The sequence below is a fragment of the Eucyclogobius newberryi genome, unplaced genomic scaffold (genome assembly GCF_026437365.1).
Source record: "Eucyclogobius newberryi isolate DKJ021-1_F unplaced genomic scaffold, fEucNew1.0.hap1 SCAF_20, whole genome shotgun sequence".
NCBI classification, from domain to species: Eukaryota; Metazoa; Chordata; class Actinopteri; order Gobiiformes; family Gobiidae; genus Eucyclogobius; species Eucyclogobius newberryi.
In genome coordinates this window covers 10,332,489-10,355,694 of record NW_027315835.1, presented here as the reverse complement: position 1 = coordinate 10,355,694, position 23,206 = coordinate 10,332,489, and the positions used below count along the sequence as shown (strand labels likewise).

The following is a 23,206-nucleotide window of genomic DNA, read 5'->3' as shown; positions in this document are numbered from 1 at the left end:
TTAGCATTATCCTCCAGGAAGTAGAGTTAAACAATGTGAAGTTAAATAACAGAGGTGGAAAGTTATTTGAAACTGTAGGCTGCCTTTTACTGCACTCTGCTCTAAAGGTATTATGTTTAATGATGTTTTACCCTCATGTGTGAGTGTTTTTTGGAGTGAGTCAAGCATGTTTGAGCCGTTTTAATCATATCGTCTGCACTTTTTCTCCATTAGATGCATCTCTATACTGAAATACAGTCACTTTTTACCACCCATTTCTCCAATTAATAAGGTTTTTCATGTGTGACAGCTTATAGAAGAATCGGATGACTACATTTAACTTTTGTAGACAGAAAAAAGTCTTAAAAATGAATCGGGACACAATCAAAATTGTGATCTGGCTCCAAGTAAATTGTGATATTTGTTTTTTTTCTCAATTCAACGTTTGCTACGATAAAACGAGCCTGTGTAACATTTGTTCTTGAAATGTTATTGTCGAGGGGAAGCATGATATAACGGAGAACATTTCCGATGTCATTTTAGATAGATATTATTTAAATTATAGCTTTAAAGTGCATATGGCAAGTTTTTAACAACGTTCTAATTTTGACTTTATTTGGTGTATTTATGCCTGTCGTACATATAAATTATAGTTTTACACCAATTGAGTTGATCTTTGTGGAGAAAACGTTGAAAAATCTGTAGAAAATGACAGGAAGTGACAACACACTAGGGATTCCAGTCAAATTTATGCATAATTTACACAAAAAAACACATTTTTGACCCTCTAAACATTACCTCAACAAAAAAAAAGGTGCTCTCATACATCTTTATTTGTAAAATAAAAATAAAAAATGCTTGGCCCATTGGTTTTCTGGGTATTTCCTAGTGTGATGTCATCAAATACAAACAGGAAGTGAAATAAACCTAATATATAAACCTAATAAATGTGCTACTCTGTCATTATATTTAAACATTTTTTTTAATCAAAATTAAAAATATATTTATCTTAACTGCATCTTTAAGTTCAATGAGTCGTCCGAGCTGTCACTTTAAGTTCTCAAATCTCTTTCATTATTACGTTTTTAGTCTCCACAGTCCGTGTTTAGTGGTATTTAGTAATTCATCACAATATCTTAAACAATATATCATCACCAGCAATATAATATGGCCCTATACAATATTTTTATCATCAGCAGTAGAGAAAAACTTCCATGGACTCTTTGTGCTTTTCATTTCTCATCTCTTCACTTCCCCTTGAGTAGCAGAGTACATCTTCTGCCTCTGTCAAACATATTCTCTTCAAATTGAGCGAGCTGCTGATTTATGCTTTACCATTTGCCATATTACCACAAACTCTACGGCGATGCTTCAAAGCGGCGCGCGGATAACATACGGTAAGCGCGACAAACCTCCAAGGCGCTTTCGAGTCCGTTTCAGTTTCAGTTGGCGCCATCGCCGTGCCGCATGCAAATATCAGCTAATCCTCCTCAAGGTGCCGCTTAACACAATTAGACGGTTATGTTCACAGTAAATGAGAGAAAGTCTACAACACACTGCACTTTCATTGTCTTTACAGCACCGGTTTAACTTGTCCGAGCAATATTGACAACTCCCAGGCTTCGTCTTGGGTGACAAACGACGCAAATATCTCGAAACACAATGGACTCTGAATGGGGTTCTCAGAAGAAGGTAGCGCCGAGGAGCTATTTGACAGAGGTAAGTCGGGTTATTAGCAAACGCAAATCCAGAGTAAACACCATTAGGACGACAGGTAGTCTCGCCCGGGGCCAATTTGAGAACGCAGCGGTTTACAGCCGGCGCAGCACAAATGCATTACATATTGTGCCCACGACTAGACACAAGGTAATGACAATATTGAATTACAACAGTTAATTCGGAAGAACAAAATGCAACAAATGCTAGCAATGTTACGGGAAGTAAAACGTTTTGCTGGAATAAAACACTTTTCAACTGCTCCCAAGGAATGTCTGCGCCGGTGAAAAGGTGCAAAGTAAATACTGAACACGTTTGTGGGTCGTTTAGATCTAATCCCCCCCAGTCAAAATGAAATAAGTTAGCACCAAACCCACTGCACTCAAAGCATACTTCATGTAAATGCCTCAATTCAAAAGCTTTCGTTAGCGTTTTATAAATGTCTCCTGAGCCCAGATAAATGAAAACGGTGTCAAATTGGCAGCTGATTTGATGTAGTGTGAAAAGTGTCGTCATGATATTAACAATGCAAGCAAAGAAAAGACTTGAATGTCATTTTCAAAATAAGACACTTATTACAGAAAGGTGCATTTAGTCACTTTTCTGGTTATGTAGTGTTGTCTTGTCTCAGATGTTTGCTGGAAGGCATTAAACATCTTGCATTAAAAAGCGGAATGTTTTTGGCAAAGCAGTAACATCTCCATAAGTCAAGACAAGACAGAAAAGTGCACATTTAATAGTATAACTGTGTAGAACTAACATTCTAAAACTATTCAGAAAAGGTCACTTTTGATCTTTTTCATGTTATTTCTCCCAGTATCAATTTATGAGTTTATATTTTTTGACACTTCTGCTCTTACTGTGATTTTGCATATGGCCTTTGTGTCATATCCTCCAATTAAACTGGCTTAAGTACACACAATTTGAAAATAGCTCTCTGTAACTGTGCCAATCGTGTAAAACTTGATAAACAGGAGCTGTCAGAGGAAACGTCTCACTTTACACATACTATTTAACCTTGAAACATGCCTGAGGAGGTCCCGCACAAGGGTCAAAGGCGTATTCGGGTCCCACCTGACAACAAGATGAACAGTCGCCACATTCATGCAAAAAAGGCATGTCCAAACAGCCGAACTGGGCAAATATCCCGACATCAGCAGTCCTGCCGCCCAAGTACCAAGCACCTCTGTGTGTGTGTGTGCGCACTGGAACACACGGCCTCCGGGGGCCCGATGCCACACAGGCAGAAACAAAACCACCCGAGGATTAAGGGCGGCGCGTTCAGGACGAGCAAATAAAACCGGCATGCCCAGGCTGGCCTCTGCCCCGGCACGAGGGCCCCAGACGCTAAGCACATGTCGGGATAATCAATGATGTAATTAATCATCACTAATAAAGACGCAAAAGTATTTAAAGGGCAATTTAACCTTTCAGAGGTGAAGATTCAAACGGCTGTAACTAACGAAGTAAACAAAGTAAGTATTTGTATTGCACTTTTAAAGGTTGAAATATGGGGATTGAAGGCGTCTACATACTATAGATACAAATGTTTGTTATTGTTTTTGTCATAAATAAAAAGGTATTTTTGTTTGATTTTTAGATAATTTAATATCAACAATTAAAACTCTCACAATTAGTTGATAAATTGTTGCAGTCCTAAAATGATTAAATATTAAGGAATGTAAGTACCTGGAAAACATGATTCAAGTCATTTCAGGATTTCAAGTACAACATAATACAAGTATTACGATGCAGTACAGGTAAAACAATACAGCGATACAAAGTTACATGGCGTGGTGAATTAATGCTAGTAGTGAAAAAAACATATAAAATAATCTCATATCATGTTTATAACTCTAAAATTTGCCATTGTACAAGGAACAGAATGTAAAATAATGATTTACATAATGATGTACTTGAAACACTCACAAAATGTCTCCTTTAAGTGAAGTTATATTAAAGTTCACAAATTAAACTTTCAATTTTGTAAAATAAATAAAAAAGTCATTAAGTAATCAATTAATAACATCTAAGAATAATATCAACGCAAAATTATCAGCTTCAATCGACTAATGTTTTCTAAATCGAACAATACCAATATGTCTCTCCGATACCGATATTGGAACCAACATATCGCATATCCCCAAACCGTGTTCCTGGTCGACAATTTGGGTCACAGAAGTACAGACTGCAGAAAATGTCAAAGCTTATGATAAAGAACTTATTTTCTTCTGATGTCAGGAAAATGTGCGGAAGAGAAATGTAAAAATGCCAGTGTGTTTCGGAGACAGCCTGACCGTCGGGAGTTCACAGCGAGACGATCGCACAGATGGAGGAAGAAGGGGACAGAACCGCGGCCTCCGAGGAGCGGCCGGGAATGTCACAACTTTTTGGATCCAATCTGCGGCGGGCCATGCCAAGCCACAGTGACAGACGCTCTTTCACCCCCGTCTGCAGCGAAATGTACCCAAAAATCCTCGATAAAACTACGGCAAAAGGGACTGTGGCGCGCCGTTTGATTTGGAAAACGCGTCCAATTAATTACCACAATCCTCCCAAGAGTTATCTGACAAAAGAAAAAGCCAATGTCCAACAGCAACTGGGCATGACAAGGACGTAGAGCGGCCAAGGAGGTGATGTTTTTGGGAAGCTACAAGTTTGAGACGTGAATACAAATCACTTTACGATCTTTTCGAGAAAGGTCAGTGAATGGTCCAACTGTAGTAGCAGAAGTGATAAAGCAGCTGGAGATGTAGTACAAATAATAGCAGAAGTAGTGGTATTTTTCCAACTTAAGCATCAGAATTACCAAGAAGAATACAAAGGATGTTTTATTTGTTGCAGGAAAGGTCAGAACCTGGTCATAATAGTAGTAGCAATAGATCGATGTCCAATGTTTGCACTTCTCGGCTATAGGTTATCGCCTTAAAAGCTACATTATGGGCTGATATTTTCTTTGGGAAAATCATATGACTAAAGGAAATACAGTATTTTCCGGATTATAAATCGCACCCTTTTTCATAGTTTTGGCCGGGGCCGGACTTCTACTCCAGAGCAACTTATATGTGATATTATAAGTTATTTTCACACTGGCAACTACTTTTCACATGTTGATTATTTTCACACTGGCAACCACAAGAGGGCGCTCTAGGCTCTAAGTGCCGCATAAGAAGAATCTGCACTTCCTCTACCTCTGGAGTTTGTGGAGTTGTTTAGAAGTGACAGAATTCAATGGATTTAGTGATTTGGGGTAAAGCTGATGCTTTGGTAAACTTGTTAGCATGTTCTTTATGCTATAGTTATCTGAATAACTTAATATATTACGTTAACATGCCAGACACTTATTCATCACGTTCTCTAAACTTGTATTATTTTAAATTGCATTTCAAGATTAAATGTCTGTTCATGGTCTTGGATCTTATCAAATCAATTTCCCCCAAAAATGCGACTTATACTCCAGTGAAACTTATATACGTTTTTTCTTCTCTATTATGCAGTGCTTGACAACAAATACTCCTGAAAACACCGTTCTTAAATAATCATTGGCATTTATTGTATCGTATTACACTTAAAGTAAAGCACTGTATGTTATTGACAGTACCAGAGTTCATAGTAATTGTATAGTGAATACTTTTGGAGAAAATGATCAAAAGCTTTCCAACAGATTGGCTTCAGAATACAAGCAGAACCTTTTGGCCATTGGCTGCTCTAAACTTAAAACATTGGTGTTAGCATCAGACCGTATTGTCAAAGTATAGAAGTAGTGGGAGAAGACGTTGTTGCAGAAGTAGGAGTCGAAACATCGAAGTGAAGAGAGCAATCCACAGTAGAAAAGTCCACATTCTGTACTTCCTTTACCATAATTAGATACATCCAGTTCCTTTGTGTGCACTTGTAGTTAGCACTTTGTTCAAAAATCAAAACCTTTGCAAATCTTCTTATTGCTTAGTTTCACGAAGACCTTATGGCAAACCAAAAGGATAAGTAGGCCGATTCCTTGGAGACCACCTTTCAAGTCTATTTTGTCAAATTTTCCGCGAGGGGCTTTTCATCGCGGCTCAAAAAAGATAAGTGACCGTCTCTGCGCCGTGTCAACTTCTGAGCACCTTCTGGCTTTTATTTTTCCCTTTTTTTTTTTTTTTTTGAATCCGCAGTGTCCCGGCCAAAAGCCAAACAAACTCACAGCAGGCACCAAAGCACTGAACCAACAAGACGAGTTCATAAACCCCATGGTGCGAGCTTTAATGAGCCAACAAGCCTCGGCGAACAGGGGCCACTTCACACGAGTAATGGCAGAAAAAAGACCCCGAGATCAAGACCGGAGCGTGGCCACAAAGCTACATGGCTAACGTTATTACTTCCCCGCTTGATGTTGCGTTACAGAGGGAATAGCTTGTTAAAAAGTGCACTATGTAACTTTTTAGGTGGAGGGTCTGCCGCCTGCTTGTCAAGATACAGGTCGGATCTGTGGAGAGGTGACCCTGCCCACGAAGAATGCATGTTTTTTAAGGTATCTTTTAGCTATATGTATATAAAACTGAAAATAGACAAGTTCAAATATCAAAAATGAGGCTGTTCTCAATCAAAATTTTCTGGACTATACGTCTTTTTTCATTGTTTGGCCGGGGTGCGACTTATACTCCAGAGCAACTTATATGCTCTATCTAATAGGGCTGGGAATCACAGGGTCCCCCACGATCCGATACACGCCTCACGATACACGCCTCACGATACACGCCTCACAATACATGATACACGCCTCACGATACACGCCTCACGATACACGCCTCACGATACACGCCTCACGATACGATAATATCACAATTCTGCGATACGTGCGATAATTGATATATTGCTCATGATATTCTACGATATCACTATTTTTCCAAGAACCCAATACATTTGAACAACATTTTTCTGTGTTAAACCACGACCTGCGCAAACACAAACTGAACTACACCCATTTTAATCATCAAAACAGTCCAAATGTCAAATGGTTTGCTTAAAAAAAGTGTCCTTTCTTTAAACGAGCGAGACAACTGTAGTGCGGTCACAAAACAATTATACCAAAAATGACTAATGGCGATATATCGATACAGCAGCCCACGATATCGAAACTGTATCACCGGATTTAGTATCGATATTTCAATATTTTGGCACACCCCTAATATCTAAAATTCTTAACTTTTGACAAGCAGAGTAACACCATCTCCATGGCGACAAACAGGTGGTGCTCTCCATCGTGCACCTGTAATGGAGAAGGGAGCGTGTGCAGATTCCTGTTGTAATGGATCTGAGTCGGGCAGCGGCTCGTCCTCTGAGGTCAGATCTGCACATGGTGGATCCACTGACCCACAGGTTAGAGGTGCGATCGCCTCGGGGGGGACACTGCAACGCCCCCAGACTCTCCCTGCACCGGTGTGTGAATGTGTGTGTAGGTGTGTGACTGTGTGTGTGATGTAAAGTGCCTAGAGTGCCTTAAACATAAAAAAAAAAAAAAGCGCAATTTTAATTCAAGGGCTTAGCTAAGTACAAAAAATTATCATATTCGACGTTTGCATATTTTCCTTTCGTTTTATAAAAGTTCCGAATCAGGATAGTTGCTATAAAAATGAATTAAATCAAAACATTATGTCTTTTAAGTGGACATAAGTTCTTTGCAAATCGATGTGATGATTTGAATTTTTAGTGCTGCGATTGTGAGAAAAAACACTACGATTTATTGATTTTTCACAATTACTGAGGTCATAACCAAACAACAAAGAAGTCTGTAACTTTCTGAAAAATAGAATAAACTGCTAGATAAAAAAGTACTTTACATTTAGAGGCCTTTTTTGGGACTATAATTGAATTAAAAAGACTACATTCAGCTTCACAAATTGTCACGATTATTAAGATTTTTAGTTATGATTTTAATGTGACCAGAAAGATCACAATTATCAGGAAGGAAGAATGACAATGGGAAACAGCATCTACGTAATAACTTTTTAGAATCTGAAAGACACATATAGGGGTGTCATGATATATAATATTTGTGTTTTCCGATCATTGTGAGGAAAAAGGCTGGGAAATTAAAAGGATTTTAATCGAGATTGAGTTTCAGTCACGTCAAATATGTTTTTTAAATCAAGAGGTTTACATTCAATCGTGTGTCAGAAAAGTGTCCAGTTCAGACTTTGGACGAAGAAACCGGGCTATTTCTTTTGTGTCCGTATGTTTATGATCACAAAATCAACACTAAAAAACAAGTTTTGAAAATCGAGATCAACAAACAGGAGAAATACAATTGTGATTCATTTTTTCTGCCAGCCAAAATGACAAGAAACAATATTTAACCAAAAGTAAAGAGTCCACAGACGTTGCCGGGACCCTACATGACTTTGCAGGCATCGTGGCAGGTCATGTGTCGGGGGCTCTTGTTATTCGGAGCAGATACATTTATCTCGGAGCAGAGATGGAAGGTCAGCGTGGTGACGGCGCGTGGCGACGGCGCGTGGCGACGGCAGCTGGGTGACTCTGTCTAGCTCGTTAAAACATACCACAACGCTGACTGCACAGAACCGCCAAGCCACAATGACGCAATGTTGTTTTTGTCATTATCCAAGTCAATATTTGGATGACAAAAAACGCCAACTTTCACTTTCGGGATTGACTTTTGTGCCGGTCCAGAGAGCAAAATCTGGCAAAAGCGCTGAATTATTGTTATAACAGGAGACAATTTTCTTCCTTATAAAGCTTAGAATGAAACTGTGGATAAAATAATAATCATTTACATTTTATAATAATAATCTGAATGTTTTTCTCAATTTAGTCTCAATTGTATAGCTGTATTTAATGCTATGTAGGTAAAGTTTGGCTAAAATATTTTTTTAGCTTTAAACAATATTGGAAATTAACATAGGACAAACGTAAAAGTACTGTACAAGAGGAAATGTTTGAGGTATCTCCCCTATTTTACTTTTACTCACTAGTACACAGTAGTTACTCCATTACAAACTGGACAGAGAAGTCAAAAGTAATTTTCTTGAGGTTATTTTTTAGCACATTAATGGTGACATCCTGCTCAAAGCGTTTTGAGTTCAAGCCCAACACTAATACTAGTTAGATCACATTAACGAGAAAGATGAAATTTTTCTCGTTTATTAAAATCCATGTGAAATATTTCGACTTTTTGAACAAACCAATTTACACCAAAATTCCTCTTTTAGTATTTTTTTTTAATCTTATATAATATCATAACTTCTTAAAGAGGACATGTAATTACCCTAAAATGTTTTGAATATTACGTTTTTTTTGGTGTGTGTGTGTTTAATTAACTCCATACATCCATCAAAAGGGAATCTTCTGGTTTCAAACAAATATATTTACTTGAAAGGTCATAAAACAGAATTGTACATTTCAATTTATCTCAACTAGATCCTGTTATCGCTGCGAAACAATTGAACAACACAGCCGCCTAAAGTCTTTTCATTGAGCCGTTTTTTTTTATCATGAAATTCAAAGTCAATAAATCAAGAGCCATCTGGAACTTTTTTTTTTTTTTTTTTTAGCCTGGAGAAGTTCTATTATTTCTCATCCAAAAACTCCCATCTGCACAACTCAACACAACACACCACAAACAGCAACAAGTAGCAGAAGGACTGGCAACTTCTGGGGCTTTCCAGACAGAGAACTAATCCACTCGCTTCATCAGGAACCCATCAGTATCATTAGACTCGTCATATGGTGGGCTACTTTTTCATTTTTTATTTTTTTTTAAAGCCGTTTTCCTTTCATCACTGCCTCTCGGATTTGGCAGCGGAGTCGAAAAAACCCTGGAAATGGCGCGTTTTGGGAGAGCGGGACGCAGATGGCCCCTCGTGCCGATGTTTGCGGAGTCAAAAGTAAAGCTGTTCAGTTTGATGAGGGCGGTCCGCTGCCATCGACTCGGGGGTCATTGGGCGATTACAATTAAACTGAAGCAGATACAAAAAAACGTATTTAATTCACGATGAATTCAATTAATTCCAAGCCAAACTACACGTAGAGAGAAGTACAGTATATGCCTGAAATAGAGACCGTAAATGTGTTTAGAGCTGAAAACTAACTATTTATTTTGGTAATCGATTAGTCTAGTGATTATTCTTTTGATTACCGTATTTTCCGGACTATAAGTCGGAAGTTTTGGCCAGGGTGCAACTTATACTTATATTTATACTTATATACTTATACTCCGGAGTGACTTATATGTGATATTATTTGTTGTTTTCACACTTGCAACCGCATTTCATACTCCAGCGCAACTTATATATGTTTTTTTCTTCTCTATTATGCATTTTTTGGCTTTGACTTATGCAACTTATACTTATATTTATACTTATATACTCCAGAGCGACTTATGTGTGATATTATTTGTTATTTTCACACTTGCAACCGCATTTCATACTCCAGTGCAACTTATATATGTTGTTTTCTTCTCTATTATGCTTTTTTTTTGGCTGGTGCGACTTATAGTCCGGAAAATACGGTAATTGATTAGTTGTTTAGAACGTGAATGAGATTTTTTTTGCTTTATACTTTATTTACAGATGAAAGGCTATTTTACATAATTTTCCATCATTTTTCTATGTGTTTATTGCTGTCAATAGAATCTCTCCTCTCAGATCACGACGATTATCCGATCGCTTAATGGATTGTTGTGATTAATGGATTAATTTGAGCATATTAAAACGTGTTTATACATGTTTTAATAAGCTCTTTTTTGAAGAGTTGAAAATCAGTGTTGCCAATCTTTAGTGGTTACGAGCGCGTCTGTTTCCATTGCACGATTATCCTTTTTCTTTTTTAATCACGGTTAAACGTTTTATTTAAAACTACTTTATGCCAACACGCAATAACCATAAAGTTGGACAGCTGCATTAAACCTTTTTTTATGAAGAGCTTTAAAAGAGTCATAAAAAAAAAAGAATATCAACAGGAAACACTTTAGTTGATTATTAATGAGTCGTAGAAGCTCAAATGCTAATAAATGACAAAAAAAATTAAGAAAAGATAAAGAAAAAGGTGCAATTGCTAAACTAAACTAGACAAAAAAACAAAAAAATATGGATCCAACTTTTATTTATTGAACAATGAGTTGATTTAGTTGCTTCCCATTACGTTTATTGAATTTATTGTCGTTTTATTGTCCTTACAGCCACAATTTAACCACATGACGGTTTATAACATATTTACAAATGTACAATACCGAGCACGACAATGACCAAAGTACAAAGACAAAGGAAAGCTGCGTAGTTCAGAGGAAGACGGGACCAAACCCTTTCGGCCCACGCCCAAAAACGTACGCAAACTACGACAGCAAAGCTACAACAACAAATGTATACGCGCACAAAGCATCCGGAAGTACTTTTTACGCAACAATACAAGAGCCTGGTCCCGGTCTAAAGCTGTATTGTTGTTCATGCATGACTCAGGGTTTGTTGACCTGAAAATGTCCTTGTGTGGCCTACGAGCAGTGCACGCCGCCAAAAGCAAAGGAAAAGTAACTTCCCTGGTGGGTAGGGTTGTCACGATTTGTCATTTTAGTGTAACGATTATTGTGAGAGTAAACGTCGGGATTAAATCATAATTTTTCGCGATTATTAACATCATAATCAAAACAACAATAACATCCTCAAAAATGTTCTTTCATTCTTGTTTCTTAACGCATTAACGCTCCTCAATATGTGACCTGCTTTATGAAATCAAACTTTCTGAACTTTTTTAAACTCCTTTTTACTTTTTTGAGGAAAGGCTGAGCAGAAAGGATTTAATTTTGCTTCGAAAATCGTCACATTTCTTGTCAAGATTATGAAGTTAATCGATAATTATGATTGTTCAGGTCAAAATATAACAGTAAGAACCAAAAAATGATAAATGTGACAATTTTAGAAGCAAATTAAGTATTTTTTGTTCATTAAATAGCACAAAAATAGACATATATGTATAGAACTTTATTTTATCTGGCGTTTTTGTCACATTTTACTTCATTTTGTCTTTCAGAAAGTTCAGTTAAATTTTTAAAGCCGGTCACAAACTTGAGGAACAGTAACATGTAAATTCAAAAATGTCATTGTTGTTTGGTCACGGTCTCGATATTCGTGATAAATTCTTAAAATCATGATGTTTTTTCTCTCAATACATCGTAACATCGTGACGCCTACACCACAATTACCAGTTAACCGAACAATCTCCAGATCAACAGCTTTAAGAGTCAAATAAACTGCCTGACGACCTGGAAACATCCTTGTGTGAGAAAGAACATGTGCAGAACAGACTTTTTTTTCTTTCGATTTTGAACAAACACGAAAGAAAGAGAATAAGACGAGAGAAAAAAGCAGACATCCAACAAAAACAAAGCAAAAAAAAAAGAAAAGAAGATAAATCATGACAGACAGAGAAAGAAAACGTTCCAATTAGTCCATAGTCTGTCAAATTTGTCCATTTACATATTAAATCCGGAAGTAATCCTTTCCATTTTACAAATGTCCAAATTCCCTGACTGTCCGTGTAATTTCTGTCATCCATTTTTGAGTGTGAGTGCCTTTTTCGCCGGTGCCAAGAGTATGATATCCAGAGGTAACTGTTTATTGTATCCACGGCAGGAGTTCTCAGTCCCATGCACATAGTTCCAAACTAGAGTGGAATGGCAATGTCAAAAACTGTCTGCAGTGCGTCCAATTTTTTTTGAACCACAGGACAGTCCAGAATCCGTGATAGTGGTTTGCCTTTTTGCTGCCTCAACTTCTCCAACAATCTGTATTTCTCTGTGAATAATGGGCACTTTGACGTGATGTTATGAAAAGAACAGACTTTTTTGCTTTTCTTGTTTTATTACAAATGTGCTTTTCAGATGTATCGCTTTTGATAAGTGTGTCCTTCTCCATGTTTCCACTCGCGTACAGCCAGAGGTGAGCGCGGTTAAAGCAACAGCCTGCCTTTGTCTCGGCGGTGCACGCTTGGGTTGGACCACCTGTTCCTCCCCTGCAAAAACAATGAGCGCTAACTGGACCGTAAACACAGCCAAAGCCAACGCAGAGCCGTGTGTTTTCAGCCCGGGCTAAATCTGGTGTCAGCGCGGTGCTTTATTGCAATACGTAGTGTGGGCTAGTGCTGTCATGATTTGAAAATGTATGAAATTAGGATAAAGGACAAGCTCACACTGATTACACTATTATTATTTTTTTATAGTTATTTGTATTATTATTTGTATTATTATTATTATTATTTGTATTTGTATTATTTTTTATTATTATTATTATTTGTATTATTTGTAGTAGTATTATTTGTATCATTTGTATTATTATTTGTATTATTATTATTTTTTGTATTATTATTTGTATTATTATTATTGTTGTTATTATTATTATTAGACAATAATATAATTAATTTTCTTTTTAATTTTCCCCCCCCAGTTTTTTAAAGTTTAAAGACAAAAACAGGACCAGTGAGCGAAATTACAAATAAAATTACAAATACATTAACCAACAAAAGAAACTAAATCACGACGGATGAATTCAAATAAAAAGTCCCAGTTGGTCCATTCAAATTTGTCCATTTCCAATATTCCAAAGGTATCCATTTATTGTACATGGCAGGAGTTTTGAGGCCCAAGCACATACTTCTAAAATTCAGAAAGGAATTGCAATGTCAGAGATCACATGGTATAATAAAGAATGTAATTTTCAACACAAACTAGTAGTACTATCTTTGTTATACAATGTGATCTTATACTAGTACTAAGAAAGCTCAAGATCATACTAAAACTACTCAAGAAAGGTCAAATTTTGCCCTGTTTATGCGTTATTTTGCATCAATACCTGCTCAATTTCAATACTACTTTCAGAATTGATTTAGTTTGTAATACGTTGTTTGGGTAAAACATTAACATTAGGTAGTTTAGTGCTCATATCGGTCACTTTTTGGTATATATGAAGCTAAAGTTCTCTCTTAATCTTAACAATGCCAAGATTATTTGATAAACCAACAATTGTGATATCCAGGTTATAATTTAATTAAACTGAAAAGCAATCATCATTACATTTGACATAAAAGTTGATTTCAATTAAAAACTACACGGCTACAAATTAGATCTTAATGTAAAGTGCTTTATTTTCTGGCTTCTTATGTCATGTTATCTTTACTTTGTCATTTGAAAAGTTTGATTTCATAAACTCTACGGCTCAATAAGCGTTACAGACTTGATTTACTAAAGAAAGTAAAGGATTTCACTGCAGTTTGGTCATGTGTCAAAAAACGCCAATAATTTGACAGGATGAAAACTTCTTAAGTCAATTATTCACTCAATGGCGTCTTTGTCAACCCACATTTTTAGTATTCAGCACATTTTTGGGGGGGATTTTAAAGGATTTATATGGACCACATCAGAACGGTAGACTTGGGAATGAATTGTGAACCTAAATTCTTCCTTTTTACATTGAAAAATATGCAATCCGCTTGTACTTTTCCTCCCTGTCAGTGCACCGGGTCCAATAATAGAGAGTTTATAGCAGGGGAGACCAAACTTTTTCCACAGAGGGCCACAATTTGAAACTTATACGGAGCAGAGGGCCACGGACAATGACATTTTGCATTTGACATAGTTTCGATGCGCCTCCACACCTTTCATAAGACTTAGAACATTAACACTGGGTTGGTGTGACATTAACATGTTTGAATTCTTCCAATTTTACAGTAAAATGTACTACTTTTTCTTGTTTGGAAGCCTCAGGGCCACAGTTTGGACACCCCTGGTTTATAGGGTTACAGAAAGTGCTTCTCAATATTCCAACTCGGTGGCAGAATTACTGGCAGTGCAACTAAAAATCTGTTCATTTGCCTCTTTTTTTTCTCTGGCCTCATTTTTGTCCACGGAGCGTTTATTTTGCTCAAATGAACTCTGCTATTTCTCCGACTGTGCACAGCTTAATTTGCTAATGGCAGTGGCAGATTCAGGACACTTCAACTCCTTTCACAGCATTTAATTTAGTCAAAAATGATCTTATTTAAGGAAAGAAATGAAATGAGTTCAACTGTGTGCGATCCCAACAGATGCATCAGTGATCCTATGCATCAGTTCTTTAAAATCCCAGGTACAAACTAAATATTTAGCAGAGTTGTAGATCTTTATGGTTTGTTAGAGTGCATCAACTCTTTCACATTTTAGTTTTGAGCTTTTTAAATAGATTTTGTGTTTGAACATTTCTTTCAAACACAGTAAATTACCCAAAGTACGACATCAAATTCCAAGTACGACATCAAATTCCAAGTAAACGCAGCCCGTTTAGAAGAAGGATCCGATTCCTTTTGGTTGTTTCTTAGCGTGGTACTGTACGGCAGACTGTGGTGCAGATGCAGGGCTCAGGCAGCTCTGATTATACTTGGATATTGGATTTCAAAAGAGCCCAACACCAAAGAAAAAGCTTTGAGATGTTCACTTTACACACAAAGATAAAACTGTTCAAAGCTTAAGGGAAGATTTGCAACAAAGCGCTACAAAGTGGGACCAAATGGCACTTTCTGCGATTGAGACGGTGAAAATGAGTGAGAAAAATGAAAATGAGTGAGAAAAATGAGTGAAATGTGAATAAAAATCCTCATGAGGGGGATTACAAGTGCACAAAAGGTGGACAGTAAGTTTATCATCAATAATTTGAGACAAGTTTGGACTGAAATTTTTAAATAAAAGCTTGAGTGATTCACAAAGTTAAAAAGGAAATGTTAACAATTCATTCAATCGCTAGAACATAGCTACAAAAATGTAACGCTGGAGAGATTTGATAAGATAAGATATTCCTTTATTGTCCACATTTGGGGAAATTTCATTGTTGCAACATAGGTAGATACAGAGGAAATATTTGTATAAACTATAGAGCCATGTTTTTGCTTATTTAATTGAAGCTGTAAAAAAAATTGATTATTTCATTTATGTTTTGCGTAAAGACATTTTGCAAGGGTTTAAGATTAGTGATTTTTTTTTTTTTTAATGGAATGGAAATAAGCCAAGTTAGACGTAGAAATTTTGGGTTTTTCGCAATTGTCATTAACTAAAAAAAAAAATGTATTCTGTGCGATTGTATGTAACATTTGTGAATTATTGTGTATCCGTACAGTTACTGCCCAAAGACAAATCAGATACAGCTGTTTGATCATGTGGTTCGGTCCTGGTTTGATCTGATTTAGTCCTAATGAAGACTTAGTTTGATCCTGTTCTAGTCCATGTTTATGTCCGGGATTAGTTCCAAAATTCCTGTGGTGTTTTTCGTCTCTAGAAGATACATTTTTGACTATTTGATAACTGTAACCAGGGACGTCAAGATTATTTGGTTAAATCGATAATTGTGATTATTTGGGTCACACTATAACTGTAAGATAATGAGAATTAAAATAATACTAATAATTGTGACTATTTTAGAAGCAAAAAGAAGTAGTTTTAAGTCAATCTAGAGTTAAAACAAATATATATATATAAAGTACTTTTATATATTGTCACGTTTACATTATGTTTTCAATCAGACAGTTCAATTTATTTATCTTTATTTATTTGAATATTTTTAATCAATTATCAATTATAAAAATGAAAGAAAACAAAAAAAAAACAGAAAAACAAATTGGGTAAATTTAAACATACTTAATATTATTTTATTTTTTTTAAACATCCCAAGAAAAGAAAGATTCTAAATAAGCATTATAGATTTATTTATTGATGTGACTCCTTAATCGTCGATGCAGTTCATGCCATATTTCTGACAGTTCAATTTCACAAAACTGTTCACAAACTTGAAAAATAGAAACGCGTTCGACGAGATTTCGCTCATTCTCCGTAATAATCGTGAAAAATAAACGTTTTTTTCACATTAAAATTAGACATATATCGCGACACCTCCAACTGTAACAATCGATCACATAATACATATTCAACCGGCGCTCATTGTCGCGCGATGCGCCTTGACGTGTTGACCGTACAGGAGACAGGTGAGACGGGCGTGTCAGGTGAGACAGGTGCGATGACAGATTGAGTTCCAATGCGATCACATTACGCCGGAACCACATTCTGCAAAGCTTTACACAGACCCACCAAACGAGTCGCCTTCACCGGAACCACCGCTCCGACACGTCAATCAGTCAAACCAGTTCAACAATCGCCACTTAGTACAGCGTATTAACAACGACAAAAGGTTATAAACTGTGGTATAACATAAACAGAGAAAACAAAAAGCAATGACAGTGTTCTTTTCCACTTTGTAGGCACTCGTCACGTCCTGTTCTACCTGTTATTTTTCTTTCAGCCCAAACAAAGCTGTATCTGCGGCCGAACGGTTATTATCTGCTGCTCAAGGACGGAGAGAGAGTTTTATTGTTCTGTTCTGTCGGGGTAAAGTTCAGGGGTGGAGCATGTTTTGTGCTGTGAAGAAGTGCAGTAGCTCAAAAGTAGTAAGTGAAAAAATATGTTTTATCGAAATAATAAACATGGGACTGTAAGTTGCAGGAGGTGGAAAGTCCCCTGCATGATTCCATGGAAAAAGAAAGTAAAAAACATGCATTCTTTGTGGAGATGGACTGGTTTTAAAGCCAAAGGAACGACATTCCATTTAAACAAGCAGGAGACAAGTAATGGTTAATTTATGCAGCTCTTTGATGCGAAGGACACAGGTTTTTCTTTTTCTTTACACATTTTAGTGCAATAAAAACATAATATTTGTGTAATTCGGCAAGAAAGTTACACGCCAGAACTTAAAAATTTGATACTTTATTATGTTTTGCTAAGACAACTATAAAGTGAATTATTATAGGGCTGAAATACATTTTTTTGATAATTTTTTCCTCAAATTACAATTGTGTCTTTGAAATGTTCCAAGAAACAACAAATGGAGCTAAAATACACAATGTTCATTAACTATTTTGTGAACTCAAGATGTAGAATAATGTAAAGTAAATATAGTCATTCAGCACTTCTGCATTGCATTTGTATTTTATGGAGTTACATTTAAGGTGCAATATGTAACTTTAAGGTATTTTATGGAGTTACCGTACATTAAAGGTGCAATATGTAACTTTAAAGTATGTTATGGAGTTAAATTAAAGATGCAATATGTAACTTTTCAGACATAAGGTCCGCCACCTGTTTTTCTATGAATGTCCCACAGAATGGCATTTGACTTTTTAGAGGTTAACAAGAAGAAAGCGTGTTTTTTTAATCAATTTAAAAACACATATACTTGAACAAATGCAAGTAAAATAAGTTTAATGCCCTAATGTGGAACACTCATTCGATTCCACATCTTTAAAGAGTAATATGACCTTTCCCAGTCTAACGATTGCGTCCTGGCCTGAAACTAGCTTCTATTTCAGCTGGAAGTCGAGAAGCTGATGACACTGAACAGGAATTTGCCGTCACCACCGCTGCGCTTCAAAGTTTAAACCTTTCAGACCATTTGGCAAACGTTTCGCCAACAACTTTGACATTTTGAGCGCGCCAAACGAACAGTAAATCTACAAAAAGGACAACATGTCACTTGTTCCATCCCAGCATTTCCCTCTGTGGAGCATTTGAGGGCGGATTAGACGAAAAGATCATTTACAAAAGGCATTTCCTGTAGCATGGGAAGCCACAGTCTTCTACAGTTAAGATTGCGTGTGGAACTAATGAGTACTTTCCTAATAAGTCAAAGTTTATGTTCCCTTTATAAAGCATACACAGCACAGGAAGGAAGTACACAAGGGCCAGTGGGTCTTCCAGTGGAACTCAGAAGTCTCAAGCCCTGGTTTAACCCGATTCAACTCATTTTTGCCTGGTTTAGACTATTAGTTTGTTATTTAGACCCAATATTTCACGTTTGATTATTGTTCCGACAATGGTTTGACCCCCAAAGTGCTCCTGTTTTAGTTCTATTTGTTTAGCTATAATTTAAAATGTTAGTGTAGCTTTTACAACTAAAAAAGTAAATAAAATAAATAAAATAAATAATTAATAAAATAGCTTTTTCTTGTACCTAGTCCTTTCACAATAATAACTATACTAGCCCTGTCTCAATAATAACTATACTATATCGTTCAATAAATGACCGAAAGACATATATTTAGGGCTCATCATTGACACCAACTAACAACAAATGTGTTTTTATTATTATTTTATTATTATTTATTATCTGTTTATTACAGCTCAAGTTTTTTGACAGGTTTTTGGGGGGATTCCCCTGCTCTCAGTGGCATGGAATAGTTTCAACATGATGATTTATGCCAATACTGTCTGTATCAACATAACAGTCTTCAAAATGTGTTATTGTTTCTACTAGAATAATTATGTTCTTTAAGGCAATGTTGAACTATTTTAGACCTATAAAATAGTTGTCCCATTTCGGAAAACTACCATCAATTAGAATCTAAATCTTGAAAAGCGAAACGACTTTCTGAAAAACAACATACCATAACATTGTACAGAACCACAACTAGTCCAACTCTAATGAAGTGCGCAGTACGCTACTCCATGCCTGTAAATGGACCGTGCTTGTCTGTCCCTTCCCCCCCCCCCTCCATTCCTCCCGTATTCCAATATAAAACAGCGATGACCTCACAGACGGGCAGGTAGCCAGCTCACTCGCTACGCCAGTCTCCGGGGCGCACTAAAACCGCACAGTACCATCAGAAAAGCCATATGACACATGCACGGGCCCCACCCCCTCTTTCGCTCTCTCCACTTCCACACAATAGATCGTAACGGGGAGATATGTGCCTGGTAACGGACGGACGGAACTCCACGGCACTGAATAGATATGGGAGTACGTGTGATAATGCGCTACTGTAGCAAAAGGGACGGTATAAAAAGAAATAACTAAGCGTGGAGTGACTCGAGACCGGTGACGTAAAGCTGAGCCGAGTCCGTCCTTGGACTGAAACGTTCTACTTAAGTCCAGCAACGAAGCTTGGACAACACGCAGACAATACTTCTTAGCAAGCAAACAACGAATTACCGTAAATTGAGATGTGACCTTGCCAGCGGTCTTATAGTTTGTGTTTTTGTTAAAGATTGTCATCGTGATCTCTCAAACGTCCGGTCCGGTAGCCATCATCAGTCTGGGATTACACGTCTTAGATAACTTTATTCATAAGCAAACAGCAATTAAACCACAAATCTCACCAACACCCACAATGTTGTTTTTGGATTAGTTGCGAATACGCCAACATTCGCTCGTCGTGCCAAATCGTGAACGGGGCATTGAGATTTATCGGTGTATTTTTCGATTTTTAAGCAGCTCCAGGGTTGCCAGATTTTCAAAGGGCAGCAAGCCACAAAAATAAGTAAATAAAATAAACAATTAGCTAAACGTTGTGTGTCACCACTGACTTTTATATATATATAAATGATGGTGCAAGACCCAAAAAAACACAACCCGCTACTCTACAACTTTCCCAGCGACTTAAAACACATAAAACACAATACAGAAGCAGACCTGGCAACCCCGGCTCTCACACGGCTCTCAACTTACAAATGCTTTCAACAAAATCCATTAGACATTTGACAATAAAAAGTGTTTTGAATAGAAATGAATTGCGATTATACTGTACATCTTGATCAAGTTAAGTTTGGCTTCTACTGTAAGAGTCATTGACAACATAATTTACCAGTACGTTGTCAGGGAAGTTCTCATGAAATCTAATTAAATGAAACAAGTTCCCTATTGTCACTGTCACATCACAATAGTTACCAAAACATTCCATGACCGTGAAGCTATTATTTTTTTTGGTCATCATTCAATTTTTGAGAAATTTGCCTTAAGATCGACGCGTGGTTTAGTCACTTGGCAATGTGACAAATGTTGGCCAACTCCTGCTCTGTTGCTAAGGTGTGGTAATGTGCGGATGGAGTATGAGAGGTCAAAGGGCAAAGGTCACACAAACAGAGTCGACGCGTTAGGTACTTAAGCTAAGAGGGCCTCCGTGGATTGATTGCAAGCGACAAACAAGTGATTGAAATGAAATGGACCTCTAAGTTTGCCGGTCAATGTGATTACTGTCGAGCACAGACGTTTAAGATGGCCGACTTATGGTCTAGAATTAATATTTAACTTAGAAACTGATCTGATAAAGTTGGAAAAAGAACAAAAACTTGCCGTGCAATCTTCAAAAATAATGATTTAATGTGCCATTTTTGCACATTGTTGTTTATTTTACCATTCCGTTCACTTTTCGTGTGGAACGCTCAACCTGCAGGGACATTTTAACACATTTCTGATGGATTGTAAAATAAATTATCATCTGATTGTTGGTATCTACGGAGAACATCGCCAATTCTGTCGATACCGACCAACAATGAACCAGGATTTTAGAAAGGATTTGAAAACACCCCGGACAAAATGGGGCCGACTAGGCGAAAAAAACTAGTAGCTTCGGCATTCTCCGGACCACGCCTCGGCAGCCAATCAGAGGCAAGCACACACATTTCCTCGACCAATCAGCGCAGCATGCAAATTTTCAGTAAACTGTAATGGTGGACTATGGTCAAATGCTTCCCGGCCCGATTTAATGATAATATTCCCTTTTTTTCTCAGATTTATTAATAAAATGGCCGTCCCTGCACTCAAAAATGCCCGTCCACATTTCAAAATACCCCGTCCAAAATACGGGAAGACGGGTCTCTATCTAAAAGCCTGCAATGAACCCTTCAGTTAGCTTTAAACAACTTGTACAGGTGCAAAGACTTGGCATCGCTCGTATTATCCAGCTTATTAGGCACAATAACCACCTCGGGGGGTAAACGACATCCAAGTTCAAGCCTATTTTGAGCAATATAGACCCCGTTATGGTCGACGGGTGCACGTCCGGGCAGCGGGGACGAGCGGGAACAGCAGCTGGGAAGTAGCAGAGCCGCGCCGGGACGACACTGCATCCGGGGCTGGTGTGTTGTGCTCCTACGCAGTATTATCATTACGTAACTCGCTCAAGAGAAGTGCAGCCTCATGCTCCATCTGTCCCATTAAGCCATATCCACAAAGAGGTATTTGGGACACGCTTTCAAGCCACTGCAAATATGGCCCCACTGAATGTGTGACGATTATTGTAATATTGATAAATGCTGGAAGGGTTTAAGAAGCGGCACAGAGCGTAATAGAGCCAGTTCTCAAGGGGAATGAGTGTTTAATATCTTTGTATGAGGAATGAAAACAATAAAAGCGACCTCTGGGGTAAAAATGCATTAAAAAAAACACAAAAGGAATTTCCACAGCAAAGTAATAAGTCATAACAGGTACTACTACTAATACTATTATGAGTCTACTTCTCCCCTTTTGCTTTTACTTTTGAAATTAAAGTGTAAATTTTATGGTGGAGGATATGCAATGGAGATGATATTGCTTTGCCTGTACATAATGCATGGTTTTACATTAAATTTAAGACTAAAATAAAGAAAAAACTAACATCTATAAATATATAAATGCTAGATAAATGGGTCTAGTGCCATATTGTGGGGCCTTGCAGTAAATTACATAGCACGCCAATTAAATTAAACCAAAAATGATGCAATACAGCCAACAATCCTGAACGTTGTTGTTAGAAATACTAGTAATTTGATCATTTCAGTGGCAGAAATGAATAAACAACCTTCATTCTACTTGTCAGTACCAATCAATTAGGTGACATCTGTGTATAGACTGATAAAAAGTGGCTGTGTATTACTAAAAGTTTGCTCACTTATAAATTACCTGCCAACTTTCCTTAACTGTTTAATTTCCCTGAATCTCCAGCCAGTTACATAATGATCAATATAATAAAGCGTTTATGGATCAGTCGAAGTACATTTTCTCCAATAGTGAAGCAGTTTAGTGCATACATAAAGTTTGTCTGGGATCAAAATTCAACTTAAACCCCCAATATTCAAAGTAACATCCTTATCAGTGGATCATAAGACAAAAGAGCGGGCAGATAAACACGCGTGACACTATATCACGCACTGATGAGTTCCTATTGTTGACGATCCCACACGAGCAACAACAGGAGCCCCCCATGTGAGCGGGATGGGGGGCTCCAAATGAGATGCTGCTGCGCCAAAACACGTCAATTTCCCCGTTAAACTTACAGAAATACTCGTTAAATACAGTTTGAGACGACTTGCCCGGACAACTTTGTACTTTACTCGTTCAACAAAAGCGCGTGACGTTTGTGTGAAAGTTTACCTCGCGTTTTGGAGTTCCACGGTCACTGTCCCAAACTTGTTGAGCCGTCTGGCGATCGTCGTAAAGCGGTCCAAACTGTCCCGGGTGTAGCGTCCTCCGGGTGATCACGCGCCGCGGGACTGTCAGTGCTCGGTGCGTCAAAAGCCGCTCGTCGCGTCCGTGTGGCGCACAAAGCAGGAGCGGCAGCGGCGGCGCCTCCTACTCGGCCGTGGCTCCGCCCCCTGCTGCCCGCAGAGACCGCCCCTCTCTCCGCGGGACAACACCGCCCCCTCCGCGGGAAAGCACCGCCCCCGCTGCGTCTTAAAGAGACAGTCACGTATTTATGA

General features: G+C 37.6%; 1 protein-coding gene across 1 annotated transcript in view; it reads right to left on the bottom strand.

Annotated features, from left to right (window-relative positions):
• Nucleotides 1-22,969, bottom strand: part of cdc42ep4b (CDC42 effector protein (Rho GTPase binding) 4b) — a 38,304-nt gene extending 15,335 nt beyond the window's left edge. The window contains exon 1 of the mRNA XM_072455707.1: nucleotides 22,881-22,969. The gene's annotated coding sequence lies outside the window, so the exon portion shown is untranslated. The remainder of the gene's footprint in view (nucleotides 1-22,880) is intronic.
• Nucleotides 22,970-23,206: the final 237 nt, after the last annotated feature.